Consider the following 14,852-nt stretch of genomic DNA (forward strand, 5'->3'; position numbering starts at 1 on the left):
AAAACCTTCCTCATCTGAGGACACCATACAGTGACTGCTATTGCCTACAAAATTGCAAAAGTTATGTAACACTGTGGAAGTGCGGTAGTTTCAGGTATGACATTTTGGTGCAATCTTCAGGACTCACTTTGTCTCTGCATTTTACACCACAAGTATTCCAAAGCAGTTTTCCATCTGCCCTGTGTTGCATTCAGTGAAAGTGCATTTGCAAACACATCAGGCTGGGAGAGAGAGAGAGAGAGAGGTATTGTCTCCCAGTGATTCATTGCTGCTGCACATATATACATCACCACCTCTTCCAATCGGTGCCTTGGCCACCTTGCTCCAGAGGGGCCCACCGCCAAGCCACACTTGCAAGATGAAGCGCTTATCCGAGTATTAGAAAAGCGATTAGAATGTTAAAAAGCTCAAATCTTTAACTTTGTGTTTCTGTCTGCTTTACCTGCTTTACATTTACCCAAACATTTGTGCAATACCTTAAAACAAGCAATTCCTCCACAATGGCAGATGATTTCTTTTCAGTTCCATTTGTTTATTAGTTTGTCTGTAAGCAAGTTTAAGTAAAAACAACCTGGCTGAAATTCATGAAACTTGGTGGAAAGTTGGCTATTATACTTTGGTTGGATCCAGATGGCCTTCTTTTAAATGATGAGCTAGGACACTGGCATTGGTAGAGAGGCCTTTTAGTTTGCAATGCCATTAAATGAGCACTAATTCTTCCACAAAGGCAGAGACAGAGGATGTGGATTCCCATATGGCAAAATATGTTGATAAAAAGATGGCCCTTTCATACTTGCAACTAAAAATAGAATGCATTGTAAGGCAACCCTTCCATTTAATCCTTAACAGTAAATCCATTTCATTCAGATGTTCAGACCGGGAAAGAGTACGATTCAAACATATGTAGAGGTCAAAGTGACCTAACAGGTAGTGTGCACTCAAGTAAAATCAACCACTCTGGAAAGAGAAAGGAAGAGAGAGCAGAGGGGGAACATTTGATTGTGTAAATGTAGTCATGAAGTGCAGGATGGTTTTTCTTCAGAAAGAAAGTACTGTCTTCCAAGATTCATGCATTACCTATATTGGTTTTAGTGGATTAGAGGATAATATGCAAAAACCTTGTTTCCCCTAGCCTCTCCACTTTGTCACTTTTCATGCTCCGTTACCGCTCAAGGGGACGTGTCAGGTCCCATCATGAGAAACACATGTTGGCTGACACAAATAGAAAACACCGCCATGAGAGAGGGACTGCTCGTGGTCAATTCACATCACCTCATTTTCAAATTACCGTCCCTGGACAGATCACTGGGAGAGAAATCCTCTTCTGTGATGCCACCCCGGAAAAGACTTGGGCTTAAATTATTATCTCTCTCTTTGCTCAATTAGAGCGAGTCTTTTAGATGATTACATTAGATAAAACCCAAATGATTTGTCCTGGAAAACTGGAATGTTGCCACCTTTCCCGCTGGCATCTTTTGGTGAGACACTCAAAATGAATAGATGAAATTGGATTTCCACAGCACACAAACTGCAAATTGCCAAAGAAAAAGTATTTTACAGAATCACTGTCAGAAGAGCAAATTCTCCTCTGCAGCAGATTCATTATTTGATCATTTGCCTTTCCGGTGCTTCTCGGTGAACTTTCCCTTCGTGAATAATTGGACAGCTTTCTCCAGTGGATAGAAGCGTGTTTTTCCTAATGCATGCTTGACTTTCACAAACAAAATTTTAATAATCAAAGTCACTCTCGCTGCTTAAGTGAGTGCGATCGCTGGGACTGCAGAGCCCAGGGCTAGACTACCACCTGACCTCAGTCTTGTTGCTGAGGTGTCCTTCTGGTTTATAGTGCAGTGATATAACCTGTTATAAAAACACCTCTAATAGAAGTGAGAGCCTGGCCTTTCATTTTACAAAGAAAAAAGACATGGACAATTTTACAGAAATGGCATTTCTTGTTTTACAGTTGACCACAAAACTACTCAAAGCTTTCATACAATCAGCCAACTAGTTATATTGTTAAACATATACGCTTCAACCATGGCTATTTAAGGCTAAGAAGTTTAATTTGCTATGCAAGAGGAGATCTGCCAGTATCCCCACAGGGTGGCTTAATGTTAAAGTGTTCTTCAGTGAACCCCAGCTGCTTTTGAAAAGAACTGTTTTGATGAATGTTTCAGGATTTGACACAAAGCAATCTTTTGAAGGTTTCAATGTCATCACATCTTGAAAAATTAAATGTGACATGGCTGGCTTTCTCTGGCTCTTCCTAAGACCGTGTACGGTAACCCGTATGAGAACGTGTGACGCAAAGTTCTCTGTAATGCAGCGAAGCCCCCCGAGGGCCATCTGTCTGTAACGATCTAGCACGTGCAGGCCAGAAGCTTCACTTTTACTCGTTCACATAGTGGTTGCCAGTCTTGTCACACAAACGTTGTGAAAGGGAAATAATGCCTGTAAGGATGATACTGGAACTCATAACAGAGCCCAGAATAGCTCCAGTGTTTAAGTTGAATAAGCAAGTAACAAATTGGTAATTACAGTATGTGTTTTTGTAACTACAGAATACCTGCAGATTACTTTTTGGGAAACCAAAAGTTTGAGTTCATATTCTGTGCTTATAGTCATTTTAAGAGATAATTCTGCCAGCTTTGTTCTTACTCTGTCCTGATATCTTAAAGATACTGAGTCTTTTTTAAGTTTAGAATCTCTTTTCTGTTTGTTAAGAAAGACATAAACTAAGTTCTTTAATCTAAAAAGCCTCCATCCATTAGTCCATTTATTCTCACTGTCATAGATCGAGAAGTGAGTTCGCCAGTTTGTCACAGAGCTCGTCTAAAAAGCTAATTTTATATTTCGATTAAAAATTTAAACAGACAATATTTAATACCTGTAATTAAAAGAATCGATTGGAGGGTTTGAAGCCTTTTTTTTTATATATAAATCACATAAAAACACCAAAATCAGCTGTGCACCTGGCTGGCTGCCATTGCCTTTTGCCACGAGACCCTGTTTGCTCCCATAAAGGTATAAAATATTTAAAGATGTCGCTGATACGTAGTTTCATTATTCTTTTTAAGTGATTCCCTGGAACAGCTGAGGTCTAAGGTTTTCAGCAAAGGTCACTCAAATAACAGTAAAAGATCCATTTAATGTTATTTCTGATTGTTCACGTCACTAGAATTGTGTATGCTGCTGTGAGTCTTAAGGTGGGAGTGTGTAAACCAGTGCAATAGTGAGCACGAGGGTCACGCATTTTAAATAAGAGCCCTATAGCACATAGAATCCTTAGGCTTATTAGTAACATTAATTCTTTTGTATTGTTTATACATAGGAAAAGATGAGACTGTACAGTAGATTACAATCCAGATTATCTTCTAATCTGGACACTACATACTATACTGTCACTTTCAGTGTGACAAACCAGTTAAATATGACTGCCGACCAAGGAGGAGGTTTGTAAATTATATTTTTTATATACAGTCACATGGTAGCAAATCATTACATTCAGGCATGACAGGGTCAAGACAACCATCTGAAGTTCAAAATGAGCATCAGAATGGCATAGAAAGATGATTTAAGTGAATGTGACATGGCTGTTGTTGGTCCGAGTATTTCACAAACTGCTGATCCACTGGGATTTTCCCACACAATCATCTCTAGGGTTTACAGAGAATGACTTGAAAAAGAGAAAAGATCCAGCGAGCAGCACTTCTCTGGGTGAAAATGTCCTGCCGATGTCAGAGGAGAATGACCAGACTGCTTCAAAGCTGCTAGGAAGGCAACAGTAACTTACTGATTTCAACCACACAGTCACCGATCTCAATCCAACATGGCACTTTGGAATGTGGTGGAATGGGAGAGTTACATCATGGATGTGCAGCTGACAAATGCACAGAAACTGCGTGATGCTGTGTGTCAATGTGGACCAAAATCCCAGAGAAATGTTTCCAGCACCTTGTTGAATCTACAGCATGAAGCAGCTCTGAAGGAAAGGGGGTCCAGCTTTGTAAATGTTTTCACAGACATGTCATATGGGTTAGTACAATGCTTGCAGAGATGTTGACGCATCATTCTTTGCTAAACTTTGATTTGACTGGTAATTTCCTGTCATTTGTCCAGCAGTCACATTATGTGAACTGAATATGTTGGCTCAGTCACTTTTCTCAGATTTATCCTGTGAAATGAGACATATTTAGGGGCCTGTCTCCGTTTCAGGAAATACTAAATGTTCTGCTTCTGTGCATGATTTCAAGTTATTATTAGTGAAACTTTATTTCAGTGATACGTGACATACTGTTCTAACATTTCACTCAAAGGCATGAGACAGCAAATCTCCAATCCTAGAGTGTGATAAAAAAAAAGAAAGGAAAAAAACTGTCTCTGGAGAAATCTAGGCCAAAGCCATTCGAGCAAAATTGTAACCCAGTTTTCTCTTTGATAATACACTTTGACCATAATTGTCTCTTTGGGGCCACTTAATCTGAACATATATGCTGATGCTGTCTTCCCTGTGCACCCTCATGGCTAAGCTGCGAATCATCTATAATTCATTAATTTTGTCTAATCGTTATGCAGCTATAAAGTGTGATCAGTGGCAGGAATTTCTCAAAAAAAAATAAAAAGTCACATCTCCTTTCAAGATTGACAAACATCAAATACATTGATGCTGGCAGTTATACAGATCAAAGTGACAGAAGACAGCCAGGCAAGAAACATTTCAAACAGCTTTCTTTATTCTAATCTTGGATTGTCTCAGAGCGCTAACAACCTTAAAAGCACTCTTCTTCCTTTCAACACAGCTCTCCGCACACCATGTAGCAATCAGAGGCATAAAGGCTGAAATGGTTGAACAGGTTTCTTCCTGTCTTTGTGAGTGTCCATCATGCTGCTCTGTCTCACAGCGATCAGTGGTTACCTCAGATATTTTTACATAAGGGCTCTTTATGTGGGTTATGACCAAATGGAAGTTTATCAGACAGAGCTAGTTCCCAGTAAGTGGATTCTAATGGTTATAACGGCTGTTATACCCCTGTAATATTTTTCTTATGTAATATTTTTAATGTCTGTGGCGGTGTTTTGGAATTTGCTGAGAAGATGCCATCAGTTTCAAAAACTGCAGCATCTATTTATGTCAACTGGTGGGCTAATGAGATAAAACCTGTCAGTGTATAGAAGTGTGTGGTCTTTTCTCCCTTTCTTTACCTAAGCATGCTTGCTGCATCTTGTGTGTTTTTTGTTTCTGTTTTTCTAGATTAAACCATTTACAGCAAAAATCTTGTTGCAAAAAAAATTAAAGAAACAAAGGAAACAAAAAAGGTTTTATTGAAATAAAACCAGAATTCAATGAGCCTATATTTATTTGAAATATGCGTATTCATTTACACCAGCTGAAACATCTTATATGCATTATCTTATATGCATTGTCTGTGACTCCGTGTTTATGTTTTAGTTTATTATTATTCTGTGGTTTTGTTTATTCTGGGTTTTTGTACTCTCCTTTTTTCTTGTGTGTGGTGTGTTCAGTTGGTGTTTCCTGTTTTATTTTGAAGGTTCGTGTCTCTCGTCAGTGATTCTAGTTTCACTCCCCCTGTCTCGTTATGTCCAATTATTCCCAGCTGTGCCTCCCTCCTGTTTCCCATTCCCTGATTTCCCAGACGAGTTCCCTCGTCTTCATTGCTGGTTCGTCTGTGTATCTTCCTCCGTCTTCCTGTGCATTCTCCCCACGTTGTTCTCCCTGCAAGGTACCCTCATTTATGTTCTTTTTTTGTTTTTTAAGTTTTAGTTTTCCCAGTTTAGAGTGTTTTCAGTTCTGTTTCTTGCCACCCTTTCCTTTGTTTGGTATATCACTGTCGCAACAAAGCTTGCTCACTTCAGAAGCCACCTGCATCTTGGGTCCTTTAATAATACACACGGCTTGCCCCGGCAACCCGTGACACTTGTAGTCTGACTAATTGGTCTGTCTCATGTGGCTTCACAGATAGATAAAGTTCAGTATCATGTCACATAGCAATAAACATGTTTTCCGTGCCTGTATAAGCATGTATGATGTAAATAAAACTGGTACTAGCACAGAACCCTGTGGAACTCCTTAAGTAATTCCCCATTCACATAGAGAAACTGGAGTCTATTAGTCATATATATAAAACCACCCTATGGTCTTACAAATAAAACTTTTTGAAATATTTTTGTGGAAATTAGGAGATAAAGAGGACTGAAAGGCTGTACCACGGTATAGATCAAAATCCAGAGCCCATAATTTATTAATGTACAATGCATGGGTACCATCTGTGGACCGAGGAAGGCATGCATGCAGAAGAACAGGGAAGTATCTTGCTTATTTCAGCAAGAAAATGCCAAACTACGTTTTGTCAGTGTAGCTCCAAAAGGATCCATGTGCTAAAGCGGCATGCCTGGAGTCAAGACCTTTGAAAACATTTGGCACATTATAAAATAAAAAAACAGAAAACTGTGCCCTGTTACTGCTTCTGAGGAGCTGAAAGTCCTATGTCAAGCCAGGGGTGTAATTTCCAGGGGGGTTATGACCCCCCCAATAATCAGACCCAACCCAATATAAGCCCCCCCAATAAAATTATGAGTTATGTTGCATAAATAGGCTGTTGATTTTCTTTACTCATTTCAGTATTAGCCAGCAAAATAGTTGCATGTTTAATCATCTGGGAATTTACCCAGATTTATTTATTTATTTAGACAGAGATCTTGACCCCCCAATGTTCAGCACAAAGTTACACCGATGTGTCAAGCAAGACACATTTTACTTTCAATAGTGTAGTAAAGTTCCCGAACAGAGAGCAAACATGCTGCTGGCATCCCCTTCATCAAACTGACTCCAAGTTCCCGGTTTCTAACAGAGATTGTCCGCTTTTATATATGTGTGTGTCTTCATGGCTCTTCATGCCTTGTGCACAAACTGAGTCTTCTCAGATGATCACGCTGGGCATTTGCCCCATAGCACACATAACGAATGTCCTCCATCACATTAGACAGAACCCAAGCCACTGAAGATGAAGTGAAATCAGCTATGAGATGCATTGTTGTTTTTCAGGAAGTGGCTAGTCTAATGAGGGGGAAAAAAACGATGGAGCAGCAAATTGGGTCAAGAAAATATTTTGAGACCCTTCTGCAGAAACTATCTTTACCATAAAAAACCCACAGTCTTGATTTTGGTGTTTATCACATTAGAAGATCATTAAGAGAGTGTCTCTCAAATAAAGACATTCTGTACATCCGCACATGTTTTACCCCAGAGCAAAATGAGTGACTCATCCATTGCTTTCTTTTTTTCCTGTTTTGCTTGTTAACATCAGAAGATGACTGAGATTTTTCTACTGTAAATTGGGAAGTATTCCTCTTCCCTAATTGTTTGTGTAGGTGTCAATATTCCCTCTTTGGCTTCTCCCTGAGCCTGTTTGAGGAGCTAACAGGCACTGATCACACAGTGGCAGCAGGCCAAAATAAAAAATGAGACAATCACACCAGACAGCAGCACTCGGGGGGGGGGGGAACCAAAAGATATTCATCCTTTCTTCACAGAAACCCGAGCAAATCGTGTTACCCTAAAAACGGTTGGCACAAAAATGAACTTGGAAAGAAAGCGGCTCCTAATACAATAAGAAAAAGCGTGTTAAAGCTTTTGTTGCTGTACAGTGAATAATATGTTTTCATAAATATATTGTTATGCTGAGAGCATTAACTGTGTCAGAGAGAATCACTGCTGGTGTGAACCTTGTACTTCGTGATTAATTCGATTGAGTGGCTGTAATTTAAAAGCTTCCAGAGCTTCCACATCAATCTACTGAACTAGTCGAATAAAACTAATGTAATGAATCAATCAGCAGAGATACACACATTAATCTGAAGAGGTCCTCTGTCAGAAACCTCTCACCACCAAGCTTAACCCTCCCGCGAAAGAGGAAAGAGTCCGAGGGAACAGGGTTAGAGAAAACAGAGGAAGATACAGGCATTTATGGCAGGTGGTTGGACACTGAAGCTAGCCTTGTCTACTAAATTCATCAGCATGAGTGACTGGACAAGTTAGTTTGAGCAACGCCAAAACAGCTGACAAACAGAGGAGACGTGCCAGGAACTGCACTGTCCTTCACCGGTCCCTTCTCGATGCAGTGGTGATGGGCGGTCATCCAAATATTTAGCAACACTGAGGTTCTGATGTAACTGTCCCCCGGTGCTGCTAATGCACAAAGAAAACACCCTTTGACGTAGAAAGCACACAGACATAAGTACGCCATTATGGGCAGTGAGGTAAGCAAGATGAGTTTCACCTTTCTACAATCTGGTCACATTTCAAAACAGGAGCAACCAGTATTTTTGCTAGTTAAGCTAAGTTTTTATTGCAGACTGTTAATGGTGAAAACTTTGATATTCTATGAAAATTGCCAGATGTTAGCAATAAACCCAGTCACACTGTAACCCTTTTTGATTAAAGGGAGAGCAAAGTTATCCATGAATGGACTCAAGGCTCACTGTTTACTTTGTGTTCCAGTCGTTTTGCTAAGTTAAGCTAGCTTAGCAACACTAGCCTAGCTACTTGCTGGCGTCAACTTCATAGTATACACCCGTTCGCTACCTTCATAGTATACACCTGTTTAACTTCTGATTAACACAAATATCTAATTTCATACCTATATTTAGGCATGGAGACATGGTAAATACCAGATGCTGAAGTTGAAACTGAGTTTAGAAATGGGGAAGAAAGGCGATTTAAGTGATTTTGAACGTAGCATCGTTGGGTTGGTATTTCAGAAACTGCTGTAGTGTACTGCATAAAAGTCACCAGCGTTCTGGTGACTCAGTGACGGCAGAGTTTCAAACCCCTCTGGCATTAACATCAGCACGAAAACAGTGCACCGGGAGCTTCATGATGAGGGTTTCCAGGGTTGTGCAACTCCTGTATGCGTAATGTGTAGTGAGTGTAGCTCGCTGGTAAGCCTGGAAAAAATATTTGCCTTATTTGTCCACATTTCAAGTCAAGTCTAAAGCTAAAATAAAATCAAGTCCATAGATCTCAAATGTAGCATAGTGAAAGTGCATTCTGTGGTTTAGAAGATGCAACCTCGAATGCTTTAGCTTTCGGTCAGGAACGAGGAACCACCAACAGGCTTTGGTCCGAAGGCATCAATGACCTGCACTTTATATATTGATGTAAGAGAAGTTGTATTCTGTAAGGCACATAGACTACAACTACTTCTCTGGGCTGCCTTGATATTAGTGATGATTCTTTCCCTCCTCCTACAAAACTAGTTTCACTTAGAGCATAATGCCCTGATGAAGCTAAAAATAGTTTCTGTTTATATGCACTAAATTGTTGTTGTGGCCTGTTGTTATGCAGCCAAGCCTGCTGACCTTGAGAAAACCTTTGAATCTTTATACATTTGAGCACTCCTGTGTCTGAGTCCAGCTACCACGTGAGCTTTTCATGTTCTTCTCTACATATATTGCCTGAGTTTATACACCATCGCTGCTTCGGCTGCTTTGGCATACCTTAAAATATCCTGCCACTCATGAGACGATGCACCAGTGAGAGGCAAATTTAATTTTGCTCTATAAAAACTAAACTGTGACAAAAGCTAGATCTCTACTTGTCTGTTGTCCTTTTTCTTACTGCCTTTTCTTATGTCCTATTTTTGCTACAAGACTCTCTACTTTTGGTCTGTCTTAGCATCCAGTTTTGAACTTTTGAAGCCTTTGTTAGAATTAAATAGTTCTATCTGTAGATTTAACACTTGAATTTTGCTGGCTAACGCCGGTCGCTGTATGTGTAAGCTGCTTACAACATCTTGCCTCAACCTCCAAATCTGCTCTTTGTTGTATGATTCACATTATACCATCATCCTAAGCTTTAAAAAAGCCTATTCAGTATCTCCACACTTGTATCTTTGCCATGCATAACACATTACAGTTCACTTTAATAGGCAGCCTTCTGTAAATTTCTACTCCCAGTCAAACTGCATCATAACTGTTTTTGACGTAACCTGTAAATGTAATTTTTAGATTCACTTTTTGATCTTTAACTTCAGTCTACACTAAGTTGTTTATTAATGCAACTCACATGACAGTAATTCTGTGCAATTAGGCATGTACACATGGTCACGAAGAGTGGCTTAAGTTCAAACTGAACTTAATGGAGGAAAAAAGAGGTGATTTAAGTGACTATAAAAGTGGTATGGTTGCTGGTCACAGACGGGCTGGTCTGAGTACTTCAAAAACTGCTGATCTACTGGGATTTTCCTGTACAATCATCAATCAAGTCAAAGGAGGATGGCCAGACTGCTTCAAAGCTGCTAGGAATGCAACACCTACTCAAATAACCAGTTATTACAACCAAGGTATGCAGAACAGCATCTCTGAATGCACAACGCATTGAGCCTTGAAGTAGATTGGCTACAACAGCGGAAGACCACACCAGGTGTAACACCTGTCAGCTAAGAACAAGAACAATGGCTACATTTTGCACGGGTTCCCCAAAATTTGCCAACAGAAGATTAGAAAAATGTCGCTGATCTGACGAGTCAACTGGTTTCTTGAATGTGACAGTCCTCAGATGGCCTCCAGATTCACCAGATCTCAGTTTAATAGCGCTACTTTGGTGACACGGATTCACATCATGGATGTGCAGCCAACAAATCTGCAGCAGCTGTGATGCTGTCACGTCAACATGGACCAAAATCTCTGAGGAATGTTTCCTGCACCTTGGAAAATATCCCACAAAGAATCATGGGGTCCAACCTGGTACTAGCAAAGTATACCTAATGAAGTGGCCAGTCGGTGTATTAGCACAGACAATGTAGTAAGTCTTTTTTGTTTTATTTTGTTGTTGTTTTTTTTAATCAAATTAAAATGGTTCCTCTCACAACACCATTATTTTTGCCACTGTGACAACAAAGTCTTCCTTTGATTACTTCGTACTAAGTCGAGTTAGCTCTCATTTGGCCGACAGTGACAATGTTTGCCTAATGAGGTGACTTGAAAATAAAAATAATATATGTCACATGGAGTAAAGGTGAAGTTTATCCCTGTCGAGCCAGCGACTTAAATTGCCTTTCCTCGCAATTAAATCACAGTGCCTTTAAAAACTCGTTAAGTGCTCTCCAATGGGAGTTTTTCTTTGCAGCATGACTGAAAAAAAAAGCAAAGAATTCATTCACAGGTCATTATATTTGAGTACCTGCATTTTCAGATCTAATTATTGTTTCCACTTTTACTAATCAGCAGTGTTTGTCTGATTACTTTGCCTCATGCTTAAGGTTTGCTTTAACATCCTTACCTCAGTGCAAAAAATGTTTTATTGGCAGCTAAATTAGACAGGTTGCAGTGAGCAAATATTCAATGATCATAGCTGGAAGGCTACACTCGATCCATCCAAGAACTTTCTGTTTGACTACTGAATTGTTCTGTGACCAATGATTTGTAATTAGGGTGTTTTCTTTATTCCCCTCCCCGATGTGTCCAGCTCACTGGGCTGTGCAGACAACTCCCACACAGGCGATTGTCAACTCCGGTGGGCTTCCCCAAGCTCCTTGACCCCTCTCAACATCAGTGAGAGTGAATTTCATTACCTGCAGTTATGTAAACATTAATTAGATGAGGGATTTTGGATACTGGCCCAAACCCAATCCTTCCTTCTGCACTGAGCTGGAAGCTATCACTCTCCACCGTGCTCAGGTTTGTTGTCTTGGCATTGGCGTGCATGTGTATGTGCACATTTCTTTCGTCTGCTTCACATAAATAAACCTACAGTACAAAAAACGACTAAATATATGCACCCATCTGCCTGATTGAGCTGTGTGATATAACGCTGAGCCTCAGGGTGGATGTAGTTTAGTTTAACTTGGTTTGGCAGTGATTTTTCAAACAGGGCAGAAGGATCAGGAGCCTAACTAACCACAAGTAGGCTGTACATAGCCTGAGGTGATTCACACAATTGCAGTCAAGATGCTGCTTTGTTTCACCCCTACACCCTGCCTGTAAGAGTATGTAAAGGATAAGAAAACGGATTCGGCATCTGTTATCCTTCCTAAATCGTCTCCAACACTGAATCATCATGTTTTATTTGGAAGTGCATATGGAGTCGACGCCTTGAGGCTGTCACTCTGCATTACCCGTGACCGGCACCACGTATGCAGGAAGGAGTAAAACAAGCTGTAGTGTAAATTATCCACAAATCCCCACTCTGGAGGAAACACTTTAAAACCCTCAGAATAAACCTGAGAAGCAGCACGGCAGTCGGTTTCACTTTGAGGCGCTTCTTCGAGGAAGGAGGCAGAGCAGAAAAGTTGATGTGAGTGCAGATGTGTGTGTGTGTTATGTATTCTCATTAGGGTGTTTGTAGAGGCTGCATATAATGGAAATGAAAGACCCTCTCAAAAGAATTGCTGACTTTGACCATTTTGATCACAGCTCATTATAATAGCTCTCTTCACTTCCTGCTGAATCTAAGATGGCAACAGAGCAGCGGGAGTCCCGCCTTTGAAATACCACAATCTCGCATCTATCCTCAGAGCGCGAGCAAGTGTGGACAAATTAAGAGGAACACCAAATGATATCAAGCACCTGAGGGGTGGTGAGGTGGAGGAGTGTCGCTCTTTGCTTTGAAAACAGATTCGAGCCTTCTTTAGATGCTGTCACAGTCTGAAACTGTTCATTCAATAGAAGATCCCCCCCCCCTTTGAAGGATAACTGAGGTGGAAATCTGCTTTGCACGCTGAGATCCAAAAACTCCTCATAAAGGTTCATTCATGCTCAGATCTTTTCATGGCTCAGGGGTGCAGAATTTGAGCTTCGTACGCCAGGTTTCTCTCGTCTTTGTGCACAGGCGTTAGATAAAAGTGGTTTCTGAAAGGCAGCACCACCATACATTCGAGCTTTGTATGCCCAAGGTCACAAAATACAGTTTTCTCTGGAATGAGCGACCGAGGTGCCGGTTCAATTTAGTGGTCTTATTTGAGGCGGCACATTGGAGGCACTTAACCACGACAAAGTGTCCATTTATGACCAGCGTGCTGCTTTGCTGATGCACTTTTGTCCACTTTGGGTACTTGCTGTTCTGATTTCTGGAAGTCTGGTTAGTAGCCTCACATCAGGTGGCTAACATGCAATCACCATTTTAACAGTAACAATGCTGAAAATTAAAGTAAATGTGCTTTTTGAGCTTTCTAAACCTGCAGACACCTTGTGAAACTCAACCAAATTGCTTTACTTACTCAAACTTCAGGGTGTGGAAGGGGGAAAAAAGTAGAGATTACATTTACATTTCAAAGGGAACATACCAAGGCTTGAGGGTCCTTGCATAGATGTATGCGATCCATATTATTTATAGCTCAGGAATGTCCCCCGGGACGCTGATGCTGCTCGGCGTCTGTCAGGCCACAAGTGAGGACAGTTAGGTGAATGTAGTTTGCAATTAGTGAGCCAAAGGGTTCCACAGTGCGTGACCAACATTTAATCACTCCATTGATCCGGCAACTATTTGGAAAACGAAGCGAAGCAGCTGACAGGAGCTGGTTTTAGACACACGGAGCAGGTGGACTTTATATTATATCTCCGATTTTCTGCTCCAGCATGAATGTGATCACACTGGGATGTTTAGCATGCCGGAGACAAACTGACACTCTGTTAGCAATAAGTGACAGAGGCTGAGAGAATGAGTGGAGCAAGGTGACTCCTGCCCTTTTGTTAATGAGCACGGCTCCTGTGGCTCATTCTAACACCACAGACTGATCTATGAGTGGCTCCTGTTGAATGCCGCAGAAACAAAGTCCCTATTCCCGGGTGGATTTCTTGGAATCTCACTCCATTTTGCCTGTGACAGCGGTGCATGCACATGCACACACACACACAGACACACACACACGCAAAGAGCAGGACCATCAACTCCTGCAGATGTCAGTGGACAAAGAGGCAGAATTGGAAAAAGGCAAACTCCAAAGCTGCTGCTGCTGCTCAAATAAATTGATCAGCTCATGAAAATGAGAAGTCAAGTTTATCCCTAAACTTGCACTTTGTTGTCACTGACTTGGAATCGTCATTTACGTCCTTCCGACTCGAGTCTCCCACTCAACACTTTCCGGCTGCGTTCACAGATGAATAAGAGTTTCTGAAGTTTAATAGACAGATGAAATGTCTCTGCAGATCCTTTTTGAAATATTAGTGGTGCTTGACTCGCAGCCCACGAGGGAGACAGCAGCACTTCCACGGCATCTCAGCGCATCTTGAAAAGGCCAATTTGTCACTTGTCAGAACGCATATTTTTGTTTGAAACAATTTCTTTCGGTAATATTTTTTTACATTCCCCCATGGTCCATTGCCATCAGATCATTTGGCGTCACGTTGAATAGCACTTAGTGGCTAAAAGCCCTCTTGTCTTTGATAAAGCATGTGAAGGGTACGTCATCAGGGCTGCTCGCTTCCTTTTTTTTTCTTTTTCGAAGCCACGTTTCACACGAGCTCATCATTCGTGATTGAAATTTTGCTGAAAAAATTAAAATTAAAAATTAAAAGTGCTGCACATGAAATTACATACCTAATTTTCAGCTGGGTTTCATGCACATAATATCTGTTGTAATCATGCTTTATTCACTAAATAATGTCTGATTGACCGAATTCTACATCCCTTCTGCAGAAAACAATTTCCCTGTGGAATTAGTGGCTGTCTGCATTCATTAAGCTCAGTATTGGTCTAATTATGCGCCAGTGAGCACCTACGGACTAATTAACAGGGGATCAATAAGGGCCCTGGATGCCTCTCACGTAGGGCCCCAACATTCACCCCCCTCATTAATGGGGGTGCACCGAGTTTTCAAAGAGGATTTCTCTGGCTC

The sequence above is a fragment of the Haplochromis burtoni genome, unplaced genomic scaffold, assembly GCF_018398535.1.
Source record: "Haplochromis burtoni strain Fernald_Lab_line unplaced genomic scaffold, NCSU_Asbu1 Contig_1, whole genome shotgun sequence".
NCBI classification, from domain to species: Eukaryota; Metazoa; Chordata; class Actinopteri; order Cichliformes; family Cichlidae; genus Haplochromis; species Haplochromis burtoni.